General features: G+C 38.6%; 1 protein-coding gene across 1 annotated transcript in view; it reads left to right on the forward strand.

The window, feature by feature from the left end:
- The window catches only part of CRYBG3 (crystallin beta-gamma domain containing 3), a 126362-nt gene that overhangs the window by 18912 nt on the left and 93912 nt on the right, over positions 1-13538 (forward strand). The window lies entirely within an intron of this gene.

Genomic DNA, 13538 nt, shown 5'->3' on the forward strand with positions numbered 1-13538 from the left:
TAAAACTGTTTTCAGTTTTTATTCCTGCCTTGTCCACCATAGTTAACAATATAAATATTTTTGAAAGAAAAAAAAAATCAGAATCTGATTTTTCTTTTTTACTTTTAAACTTTATTGAAAGAAAAAAATCAGAATCACCTTGCTTCCCTTTCCTTTCTTCTTCCTTTGTGAGTTTGGCTACTAACTCCTGCTCCCTGGGTTTTATAGCACTTCCTGCCTATTCTTTGGCAGCCGGTCATTAGTCAACTCACTGGTTTACCGCTGCATGGACTCTGCAGCTTTCTCTGTCCTGTTCAGTTTTTACATGTCCTGAGTTGCCCAGCTTCAAGATTTTTACTTCTCATTTTATGTGCAGCTTTGCTCTTGAGTTGTCTCACAGGAAGCATGTGTTTTACTTCTGAAATCTCCAACTAAGAGGTTTCTTTATCAACCAGTTGCTGTCATTCCCTGTCTTAGTCCTTCATTGCCTCTGAGCCCACCTTTGAGCTTCAGCAAACCTTCATGCTTTCCCTGCTCTTTTCTCTTCTCCAGGTTGCTACTTGTTTGCCTTCTCAACCTGGAACTGATAGGTATCACTTCAGCTGTTAAGCTCACTGAAAAAAATGTTGGTCTTCAAACTTGGCCCTGAAACTTTAGTTTCTAATAGAACTGCTTTCTATCTGCAGAGATTTACTCCAGAAATTATTCTGGCTTCAGTAAGTGTATATGGTGGGCAGTATAGTGGCTGGGCCTCCATGGTTACCATCTTCTCTATCCATTTTTAATATATTGGTTTGAATGTTCAGGATACTTTCAGTTTGGGATTTGGGCCCCCGAGTAAATAGGGCTTATAGTCATGAAAGTTATTCTCTTATGGTTTGAGGCCTATAGGATTACTTATATCAATACATAGGCAGTCTGGTTAGCCTCTCACTGGTATAGTGGAAGCATTTGGGGCCATGTAAGCTTGTTTGTTTGCTATACTTTCTGGAAACTACTGGTAGGCTTGCTCATCTTTGCTTCACAGACCCAGTTGTGGTGGGACCTACTATTGCCAGGCATCAAAAATATGTATTTTGCATATTATATTCCTCTGTAAGTTATTACATGATATTGGGTATAATTCCCTGTATTATATAGTGAATCCCTGTTGCTTCAATTAAAGAAAAGGAAAAAAGTACATATTTTGATAATATCAATAGTTAGGCCCATACTTTGGGGGACTAAAAAGGTTAGCAATGATATTTATGATCCTGTTATTTTAAATAGTCTCATTTAAAGTTTTCTCACTTGGCAAGTAGCATAAAACATTCATTTGTTTTCTTTCTAATGAATGGTTTTCTGAAACATAGTGCTCCATTGTAAAGTGACATTTCTTGCCACACTTCCATCTTCATAACCTGAATTTTATGATAATGCCTTCCATGATAAGGAAAAATGTGCACCATTTTTCCTCTCCCATGTAAAATGTAACAGATTTATGTACAATAAATGTTTTTATACATTTCTTTTTGCATTTGACCTTGAGATACCAAATCAAGGTGTTGAAGATTGTTTTGTTATAAATTTAAGCTACAAAAAAAAATTGTATTTTCTTAAAGAACTAGAGACTATAGAACCTTTGTATTATTTTTGGACGTAATTAGATTCTTGGTTCTTAAAATATATATGCTATACAAATTTCACTGTTTTGCTAACATTGAAATCTGTTTCTCACATGTGCATCTACCATTCCACTGAAATATAAATTTCTTCTGTATTAATCAGTTTTTATATCTAGCTGGTAAAACTTCCAGATATTTAGTCTGTACTCTATTCAGTTTTTCTTTAGGGAATGTGTATTCTTGTCTTGTAGCCTTAGACTCTTGCTGTGTTCACGTCTATCATTTTAAAGAGAGGGAAGGCATGTTATAACACCCTGCTCCCTTCTGCCTACTTCAGAAACTCTTCATCCCTTCCCACTTTCCAAGGCTCACCCCCTAAATGCCCCCACGGGTGATAGTGGTCTCTAATTTCCTGCCTTCTCCTGGACTTCGCTTTTCACAGTGTTCATTTCTCCATCTTCATTGGATTCTTCTATTTCACTCTTAATATGTAAAATAATATTTTTTTTCTTTCATTGGTCTGATTTCCTTTCAGTCTATCATTTCATTTTATTGCTGCCCTTTACCCAAAGATTCCATATGGAAGTCTGTCATAATCACTGTTTAACTCTTAATGCTTTCTCATCAGACTCTGGTCCCCCTTCCTGGTTTGCTTAGACATGGGAAAACTAGTATTGTGCCTCACATACGTGTCATAGGTGTTCAGGTCAGTTGCTCAGTCGTGTCCGACTCTTTACGACCCCATGGACTGCAGCACGCCCGGCTTCCCTGTCCAACACCAACTCTCAGAGCTTACTCAAACTCATTTCCATTGAGTCAGTGATGCCATCCAACCATCTCATCTTATGATGTCCCCTTCTCCTCCCACCTTCAATCTTGCCCAGCATCAGGGTCTTTTCCAATGAGTCAGTTCTTTGCATCAGATGGCGAAATATTGGAGTTTCAGCTTCAGCATCAGTGCTTCCAAAGAATATACAGGACTGATTTCCTTTCAGATGGACTGACTGGATACCCTTACAGTCCAAGGGACTCACAAGAGTCTTCACACCACAGTCCAAAATCATCAATTCTTTGGCGCTCAGCTTTCTTTATAGTCCAACTCTCACGTCCATATGTAACTACTGGAAAAACCATACCTTTGACTAGACAGACCTTTGCTGGAAAGGTAATGTCTCTGCATTGTAATATGCTGTCTAGGTTGATCACAGCTTTTCTTCCAAGGAGCAAGTGTCTTTTAATTTCATGGCTGCAGTCACCATCTGCAGTGATTCTGGAGCCCCCCAAAATAAAGTCTGTCACTGTTTCCATTGTTTCCCCATCTATTTGCCAAAAGTGATGGGACCAGATACCATGATCTTAGTTTTCTGAATGTTGAGTTAAAGCCAACTTTTTCACTCTCGTCTTTCACTTTCATCAAGAGGCTCTTTAACTCTTCACTTTCTGCCATAAGGGTGGTGTGATCTGCATATCTGAAGTTATTGATATTTCTCCCAGAAATCTTGATTCCGGCTTGTGCTTCATCCAGCCTGGCATTCATATGATGTACTCTGTATATAAGTTAAATAAGCAGGGTGACAATATACAGCCTTGAAGTACTCCTTTCCTGATTTGGAACCAGTCTGTTGTTCCATGTCCAGTTCTAACTGTTGGTTCTTGATCTGCATACAGATTTCTCAGGAGGCAAGTCAGGTGGTCTAGTTTTCCTGTCTCTTGAAGAATTTTTCAGAGTTTGTTGTGATCCACACAGTCAAAGGCTTTGGCGTAGTTAATAAAGGAGAAGTAAATGATTTTCTGGAACTCTCTTACTTTTTCAATGATCCAACGGATGTTGGCAATTTGATCTCTGGTTCCTCTGCCTTTTCTAAATCCAGCTTGAACATCTGGAAGTTCACGGTTCACATATTGCTGAAGCCTGGCTTGGAGAATTTTGAGCATTACTTTACTAGCACGTGAGATGAGTGCAATTGTGCGGTAGTTTGAGCATTCTTTGGCATTGCCTTTCTTTGGGATTGGAATGAAAACTGACCTTTTCCAATCCTGTGGCCACTGCTGAGTTTTTCAAATTTGCTGGCATATTGAGTGCAGTACTTTCAAAGCAGCATCTTTCAGGATTTGAAATAGCTCAACTGGAATTCCATCACCTCCACTAGCTTTGTTCATAGTGATGCTTCCTAAGGCACTCTTGACTTCGCATTCTGGAATGTCTGGCTCTCGGTAATTGATCACACCATCATGGTTATCTGGGTAGTGAAGATCTTTTTTGTACAGTTCTTCTGTGTATTCTTGTCACCTCTTCTTAATATCTTCTGCTTCCGTTTTTGTCCTTTATTGAGCCCATCTTTGCATGTAATGTTCCCTTGGTATCTCTAATTTTCTTCAAGAGATCTGTAGTCTTTCCCATTCTATTGTTGTCCTCTGTTTCTTTGCAATGATCACTGAGGAAGGCTTTCTTATCTTTCCTTGCTATTCTTTGGAACTCTGCATTCAAATAGGTATATCTTTCCTTTTCTCCTTTGCCTTCCGCTTCTCTTCTTTTCTCAGCTATTTGTAAGGCCTCCTCAGATAACCATTCTGCTTTTTTGCATTTCTTTTTCATGGTTGTTAAGCAAGAGTAATTCCATGAAACCTGACCTCTTGCTACCCATCCCATCAGTAACTTGTTCTCAGTTCTTACTGTGTATAACCAGTTGAGACACTTGATTTTCCAAGTTGTCTTCTTTCCAGAAGTTGTATGTTTTTATATTTGCTCTTATGACCTTGTACATTCTAGTTTCTGTTCCTGCCTCTGGCCATTCCCTTGAGTTTCCTTCACTGATTCTTTTTTGAGGGGAGTGAAATAGAAAAGAATAGCTTTATTGCTTTGCCTGGCAAAGGGAGCCACAGCAGACTAATGCCCTCAAAACTCTGTTGGCATAAGAGGAGGTAATGAGATTTATAGTAATGGTTCAAAGAGGAGGGTGTGATCAGCTCATAGCCATCTTTGATTGATTGGTGGTGAGGTAGTTGGGAGTCAGCATCATCAATCTCCTGGTCCAACCAATCTGGAGTCTAGATGCTTGTGGGAAGCACACAGTTAACTTCTTTTGGTAGGAGTTTCAGTATCTGCAAAATAGCTCAAATATATTATTATGTATATTCATTTAGGGGGGTACCAGGACCCTGCCCCAAAGCTATTCTGTTGTTTCCTTTTTTATTTTATTGAAGGATAATTGCTTTATAGAATTTTTTTTTCTGTCAAACCTCAGCATGAAATAACCATAGGTATATATATATATCCCCTCCCTTTTCAACCTCCCTCTCATCTCCTGCCCCTCTAGATTGACACAGAGACCCTGTTTGAGTCCCTGAGTCATACAGCAAATTCCCATCGGTATCTATTTTACATATGGTAATGTAAGTTTCCATGTTACTCTTTCCATACATTTCACCCTCTTCTCCTCTCTCCACATGTCCAGAAGTCCATTCTCTATGTCTTTCTCCACTGCTGCTGTTGCTGCTGCTGCTAAGTTGCTTCAGTTGTGTCCAACTCTTTGCGACCCCCGCAGACTGCAGCCTACCAGGCTCCTTAGTCCATGGGTTTTTCCAGGCAAGAGTACTGGAGTGGGGTGCCATTACCTTCTCTGCTGCTGCCCTGTAAATAAATTCTTCAATACCATTTTTCTAGATTCTGTATATATGTGTTAGAATATGATATTTATCTTTCTCTGACTCACTTCACTCTGTATAATAGGTTCTAGGTTCATCCACCTCATCAGAACTGACTCAAATGCATTCCTGAGTAATATTCCATTGTGTATATGTACCACAACTTCTGTATCCATTCATTTGTCAACGGAAATCTAGACTGCTTCCATTTCCATTCCAGTTCCATCTAGAACTGCTTCCACTGTTCTAGCTATTGTAAATGGCACTACAATGAACAATGGGATACATGTGTCTTTTTCAGTTTTGGTTTCCTCAGGGTATATGCCTCGGAGTGGGATTGCTGGGTCATATGGTGGTTTTATTCATAGTTTTTTAATGAATCTCCATACTGTCTTCCATAGTGGCTATATTAGTTTACATTCCCACCTACAGTGCAAGAGCATTCTCTTTTCTCCACATCCTCTCCTGCATTTATTGTTTGTAGACTTTTTGATGATGGCCATTATGACTGGTGTGAGGTGATATCTCATCAAAGTTTTGATTTGTATTTCTCTGGTAATGAGTGATGTTGAGCATCATTTCATGTGTTTGTTAGCCATCTGTATGTCTTCTTTGGAGAAATGTCTGTTTAGGTCTTTTTCCCACTTTTTGATTGGGTTGTTTGTTTTTCTGGTATTGAGTTATATGAACTGCTTGTATATTTTGGAAATTAATCCTTTGTCAGTTGTTTCATTTGCTATTATTTTCTCCCATTTTGAGGGTTGCCTTTTCATCTTGCTTATAGTTTCCTTTGCTCTGCAGAAGCTTTTAAGTTTCATCAGGTCCCACTTGTTTACTTTTGTTTTTATTTACATTACTCTAGGAGGTGGGTCAAAGCAAGAAGATCTTGCTTTGATTTATGTCATCAAGTGTTCTGCCTATATTTTCCTCTAAGAGTTTTATAATTTCTGGTCCTACATTTATGTCTTTAATCCATTTTGAGTTTATCTTTGTGTATGGTGTGGGGAAGTGTTCTAATTTCATTCTTTTACATGTAGCTGTCCAGTTTTCCCAGCACCATTTATTGAAGAGGCTGTCTTTGCCCCATTGTATATTCTTGCTTCCTTTGTCAAAAATAAGGTACCCACAGATGCATGGGTTTATTTCTGGGTATTCTATCTTGTTCCATTTGCCTACATTTCTGTTTTTTGTACCAGTGCCATACTCTTGATGACTGTAGCTTTGTAGTATAATCTGAAATCAGGAAGGTTGTTTCCTCCAGCTCCATTCTTCTTTCTCAAGACTGCTTTGGCTGTTCAGGGTCTTTTGTGTTTCCATATGAATTGTGAAATTTTTTGTTCTAGTTCTGTGAAAATGTCATTGTTAATTTGATAGGGATTAAATTAAATCTGTAGATTGAATTTGGTAGTTAGTTATTTTCACAATGTTGATTTTTCCTACCTAGGAACATGAAATATCTCTCCATCAGTTTATGTCATCTTTGATTTCTTTCATTAGTGTCTTTTAATTTTCTGTGTACAGTTCTTTTGTCTCCTTAGGTAAGTTTATTCCTAGATATTTTATTCTTTTTGTTGCAGTGGTGAATGGGATTGATTCCTTAATTGCTCTTTCTGAAATCTCAATGTTAGTATATAGAAATGCAAGTGACTTTGGTGTATTGATTTTGTATCCTGCCACTTTGCTAAATTCACTGATTAGCTCTAGTAATTTTCTGATACTATCTTTATGGTTATCTATGTATAGTATCATGTCATCTTCAAACATTGAGAGTTCTTTTCTGATCTGGATTCCTTTTATATCTTTTTCTTCTCTGATTGCTATAGCTAGAACTTCCAGAACTATGTTGAATAATAGTGGTGAAAGGACACCCTTGTCTTGTTTCTGATCTTAGGGGGAATGCTTTCAGTTTTTCACCATTGAAAATAATGTTTCCTGTAGGCTTATCACATATGGCCTTTACTATGTTGAGGTAGGTGCCTTCTATGCCCATTTTTTGAAGAGTTTTAATCGTAAATGGGTGCTGAATTTTGTCAAAGGCTTTTTCTGCATCTATTGAGATGATCATATGGTTTTTATGTTTCAGTTTGTTAATGTGTATCACATTGATCTATTTGCATATACTGAAGAATCCTTGCATTCCTGGAATAAATCCAAATTGATCGTGGTGTATGAGTTTTTTGGTGTGTTGCTGAATTCTATTTGCTAAAATTTTGTTCAGGACTTTTTAATCTATGTTATCAGTGATATTGGCCTATAGTTTTCTTTTTCTGTGTTGTCTTTGTCTGGTTTTGATATTGGGGTGATGGTGACCTCCTAGAATGAGTTTGGAAGTGTTCCTTCCTCTGTAATTTTTTGAAAGATTTTTAGAAGGATAGATATTAGCTCTTCTCTAAATGTTTGATAGAATTCTCCTGTGAAGCCATCTGGTCCTGGGCTTTTGTTTTGGGGGATTTTTTTTTATCATGGCTTCAATTTCAGTTCTTATAATTAGGTTGTTCATAATTTCTATCTTCCTGGTTCAGTCTTGGAAGATTGAACTTTTCTAGGAATGCAGTGAAAGTGCTGCACTCAATATGCCAGCAAATTTGAAAAACTCAGCAGTGGCCACAGGACTGGAAAAGGTCAGTTTTCATTCCAATCCCAAAGAAAGGCAATGCCAAAGAATGTTCACACTGTCACACAATTGCACTCATCTCACATGCTAGTAAAGAAATGCTCAGAATTCTCCAAGTCAGGCTTCAACAATACGTGAACCGTGAACTTCCAGATGTTCAAGCTGGCTTTAGAAAAGGCAGAGGAACCAGAGATCAAATTGCCAACATCTGCTGGATCATTGAAAAAGCAAGAGAATTCCAGAAAAATATCTATTTCTGCATTATTGACTATGCCAAAGCCTTTGTGTAGATCACAACAAACTCTGAAAAATTCTTCAAGAGATGGGAATACCAGACTCCCTTACCTGCCTCCTGAGAAATCTGTATACAGGTCAGGAAGCAACAATTAGAACTGGACATGAAACAACAGACTGGTTCCAAATCAGGAAAGGAGTACCTCAAGGCTGTATATTATTACCCTGATTATTTAATTTCTATGCAGAGTACATCATGAGAAACTCTGGGCTGGATGAAGCACAAGCTGGAATAAAGATTGTCAGGAGAAATACCGACTACCTCAGATATGCAGATGATACCACCCTTCTGGCAGAAAGTGAAGAAGAACTAAAGAGCCTCTTGATAAAAGTGAAAGAGGAGCAACATTCAGAAAATGAAGATCATGGCATCTGGTCCCATCACTTCATGGCAAATAGATGGGGAAACAATGGAAACAGTGGCAGACTTTATTTTGGGGAACTCCAAAATCACTGCAGATGGTGACTGCAGTTGTGAAATTGAAAGACTCTTGCTCCTTGGAAGGAAAGTTATGACTAACCTAGACACCATATTACAAGACAGAGACATTACTTTGCCAACAAATGTCTGTCTAGTCAAAGCTATGGTTTTTCCAGCAGTCATGTATGGATGTGAGAGTTGGATTGTAAAGAAAGCTGAGTGCCAAAGAATTGATGCTTTTGAACTGTGGTGCTGGAGAAGACTCTTGAGAGTGCCTTGAACTGCAAGGAGATCCAACAAGTCCATCCTAAAGGAGATCAGTCCTGAGTGTTCATTGGAAGGACTGAGGTTGAAGCTGAAACTCCAATACTTGGCCACCTAATGCAAAGAACTGACTCATTTGAAATGACACTGATGCTGGGAAAGGTTGAAAGTGGGAGGAGAAGGGGATGACAGAGGATAAATGGTTGCATTGCATCACCATCTCAATGGACATGAGTTTGAGTAAACTCCAGGAGTTTGGTGATGGACAGGGATGCCTGGAATGCTGCAGTGCATGGGGTCACAAAGAGGTCACAAAGGGGTCACAAAGTCGGACATGACTGAACTGAACTAAAAAATCTGTCCATTTCTTCCAGGTTATCTATTTTGTTGGGATATAGTTGTTCATAATAGTCTCTTATAATCCTTTTTATTTCTGAATTTTCTCTTGTAACATCTCCTTTTTCATTTCTAATTTTGTTGATTTGATTCTTCTCTTTTTCTTGAGTCTGGCTAAGGGCTTGTCAGTTTTGTTTATCTTCTCAATGAACCAGATTTTAGTTTTATTAATATTAATATTTACTATTGTTTCTTTCATTTATTTTTCATTTATTTTTGCTTGGATCTTTATTATTTCTTTCCTTCTACTAATTTTGGGGTTTTTTTGTTCTTTGGAAAAGAAGTTTTTTTAGGTGCAGCAATGAAATTAAAAGATGCTTACTCCTTGGAAGAAAAGTTATGACCAACCTAGACAGCATATTGAAAAGCAGAGACATTACTTTGCCAACAAAGGTCCGTCTAGTCAAGGCTATGGTTTTTCCTGTGGTCATGTATGGATGAGAGAGTTGGACTATAAAGAAAGCTGAGCACCGAAGAATTGATGCTTTTGAATTGTGGTGTTGGATAAGACTCTTGAGAGTCCCTTGGACTGCAAGGAGATCCAACCAGTCCATCCTAAAGGAGATCAGTCCTGGGTGTTCATTGGAAGGACTGGTGTTGAAGCTGAAACTCCAATACTTTGGCCACCTAATGTGAAGAGCTGACTCGTTGGAAAAGACCCTGATGCTGGGAAAGATTGAGGGCAGGAGGAGAAGGGGACAACAGAGGATGAGATGGTTGGATGGCATCATCGACTTGATGGACATTGGTTTGGATGGACTCCGGGAGTTGGTGATGGACAGGGAGGCTTGGCGTGCTGCAGTTCACGGGGTCACGAAGAGTCAGACACGACTGAGTGACTGAAGTGACTGACTGTTAAGTTGTCTATTCAGTGTTTTTCTTGTTTCTTAAGCTAGGATTGTATTGCTATAAACTTCCCTCTTAGAACTCCTTTTGCTGCATCCCATAGTTTTTGAGTTGTCATGTGTTCGTTGTCTTTTGATTTCCCTTTTGATTTCTTCAGTAACCTGTTGAGTATTTAGAAATGTGTTGTTTAATCTCCACGTGTTTGTGTTTCTTACAGTTTTTTTCTGGTAATTGATATCTAATCTCATAGCATTGTGGTTGGAGAAGATACTTGATGATTTCAATGTTCTTAAATTTACTGAGGTTTGATTTGTGACCCACAATGTTATCTGTCCTGAAGCATGTTCAATGTGACTTGAGAAGAAGATGAATTCTTCTGCATTTGAATGGAATGTCCTGAAAATATCAATGAGATCCATCTCGTCTAATGTATCATTTAGGACTTGCATTTCCTTACTTATTTTCTGTTTTGATGATCTGTCCATTGGTGTGAGTGGGGTGTTAAAGTCTCCTACTATTATTGTGTTACTCTCAGTTTCTCCTTTTATGTCTGTTAGTGCTTGTCTTATGTATTGAAGTGCTCCTATAATGGGCACATAGATATTTAGGATTGTTACGTCTTCCTCTTGGATTGATCCCTTGATCATTATGGAGTGTTCTTCCTTATCTCTTGTAATCTGTATTTTAAGGTCTATTTTGTCTGATATGAGGATTGCTACTCCAGCTTTCTTTTGCTTCCCATTTGCATGGAATTTGTTTTTCCATCCTCTCACTTTCAGTCTATATGTGTTTTTAGGTTTGAAGTGGGTTTCTTGTAGACAGCATATATGTGGGTTTTGTTTTTGTATCCATTCAGCCAGTCTGTGTCTTTTGGTTGGAGCATTTAATCCATTTACATTTAAAGTAATTATTGATATATATGTTCCTATTGCCATTTTCTTAATTGTTTGGGGTTGATTTTATAGATCTTTTTTCTTCTCTTGTATTTTTTGACTATATAAGTCCCTTTAACATTTGTTGTAAAGCTGATTTGGTGGTACTGCATTCTCTTAACTTTTGCTTGTCTGAAAAGCTTTTTATTTTTCCATCAATTTTGAATGAGATCTTTGCTGGGTACAGTAATCTTGGTTGTATATTTTTCTCTTTCAGTACTTTAAATATATCCTGCCATTCCCTTCTGGCCTGCAGTTTCCGCTGAAAGATCAGCCTCTAAGCATATGGGGTTTCCCTTGTATGTTACTTGTTGCTTCTCCCTTGCTGCTTTTAATTTTCTTTCTTTGTGTTTAGTTTTTGGGAGTTTGATTAGTTTGTGTCTTGGTGTGTTTCTCCTTGGGTTTATCCTCTGTGGGACTCTTTGTGCCTCTTGGACTTGACTGACTCTTTCCTTTTCCATGTTGGGGAAATTTTCAACTATAACCTCTTCAAAAATTTTCTCATAACTTTTATTTTTCTCTTCTTCTTCTGGGAACCCCCATATTTCCAATATTGGTGTGTTTAATACTGTCCCAGAGGTCTCTGAGACTATCTTCAGTTCTTTTCATTCTTTTTATTTTATTCTGCTCTTCAGAAGTTATTTGCACCATTTTGTCTTCGAACTCACTGATAGGTTCTTCTGCTTCACATATTCTGCTATTGATTCCTTCTAGAGTATTTTTAATTTCAGTAATTGTTTGTCTCTGTATGTTTATTCTTTCATTCTTCTAGGTCTTTGTTAACTGATGCTTGCATTTTCTCCATTTTGTTTTCAAGATTTTTGATCATCTTTACTATCATTATTCTGAATTCTTTTTCAGGTAATTTGCCTATTTCCTCCTCATTTATTTGGACTTCTGTGTTTCTAATTTGTTCCTTCATTTGTGTAGTATTTCTCTGCCTTTTCATTTTTTTTTAACTTACTGTGTTTGAGGTCTCCCTTTCCCGGCCTTCAAGGTTGAATTCTTTTTTCCTTTTGGTTTCTACCCTCCTAAGGTTGGTCCAGTGGTTTGTGTAAGCTTAGTATAGGGTGAGATTTGTGCTGAGTTTTTGTTTGTTTTTCCTCTGATGGGCAAGGCTGAGTGAGGTGGTAATCCTGTCTGCTGATGATTGAGTTTGTATTTTTGTTTGTTGTTTAGATGAGGCGTCCTGCACAAGGTGCTACTGGTGGCTGGGTCTTTTATTCAAGTGGTTTCCTTTGTGTGAGTTCTCACTATTTGATACCCTCTAGGGTTAGTTCTCTGGTAGTCTAGGGTCTTGGAGTCAGTTCTTCGACTCCAGGGGCTCAGGGCTTGATACCTACTTTTGCATGGTTCTATATATTCTTTTCCTCTGGTCAGGTACTCCTGTCCACTCTCAGCTAGTGTTCTGCATGCACTTCTGTGTCTGAAGATGTATTCCTGATGTATCTGTGCAGAGAGTTGTACTTCACATCCACCTACTCCTCCGCCATCTTGTTCTCCTTCCTTCACTGATTCTTTTCCGGATAAATTTCTTTTGGTGTGGATGTTTCTCAAAGTCCTCAACCCTCAACATCAGTCTTTCAAAGTGGTATCTTCCAGTCTCATTACTTCACTTCGTCTTTCGGCTCTCACATCTCTATCCAACACCCCTCTTGAGCTCTAGACTTGATTGTCAGAGTTCCAAACATTTCTACATACTGCAAATCCAGGCTGCCCCAAAGCCTCGTATTTTCATAGGTGTTCTCTCTCTATATATAAGTTGTTGACTTCCCTGGTGGCTCAGACGGTAAAGCGTCTGTCTACAATGTGGGAGACCCGGGTTCGATCCCTGGGTTGGGAAGATCCCCTGGAGAAGGAAATGGCAATCCACTCCAGGACTATTGCCTGGAAAATCCCATGGACAGAGGAGCCTGGTAGGCTACAGCCCATGGGGTTGCAAAGAGTCAGACACAACTGAGCGACTTCGCTTTCTTTCTCTCTATATATATATTGATATATTTGTTTGGGAGGAGGTAGAGAGCATCATGTAACTGCCTGGGATGGAAGAAGAGCCTGGAGCGACAAGTACTCTATTTGGAGATACTCAACCAAACTCTTCTTTTGATCCCTTGTCTCATATTGTCCTAAGTGGTACCAAGGGTCTTCAGATCCTGAGCTCTTCGGGTGGTCTGTTGACAGTGTGTCTATTGATTATTTCCCCTTGTGATCAAAGTTCCCTGTTGCTGGCACTTGCTGGATGCTTCCTCTGGTCAGTTACCATGCTTTCACCTGCTTTTGCCATCTAAGGCTTTTCTGAAATCTCTTATCTGCTAATATCTATGCTCTTCCTCTCTTTGTACTTATAACTTTTCAGAGTGTTTTGCACAAGAGAAGAAATCAGTGTTTGTGGTTTGTCTCCAGTATTAATCAGAATTTTTATCTCTTAGTAGTCGAAAATGTGGAGAGATTGTCACTCAACAAACTCACACTGTTATAGAGAGGAGGCAGGAGAATTCAGATGCAATTCTACACCTTAATGCTTCCCATTTGTGAACTTAATT

The sequence above is a fragment of the Bos indicus x Bos taurus genome, chromosome 1 (assembly GCF_003369695.1).
Source record: "Bos indicus x Bos taurus breed Angus x Brahman F1 hybrid chromosome 1, Bos_hybrid_MaternalHap_v2.0, whole genome shotgun sequence".
Classification (NCBI taxonomy): domain Eukaryota; kingdom Metazoa; phylum Chordata; class Mammalia; order Artiodactyla; family Bovidae; genus Bos; species Bos indicus x Bos taurus.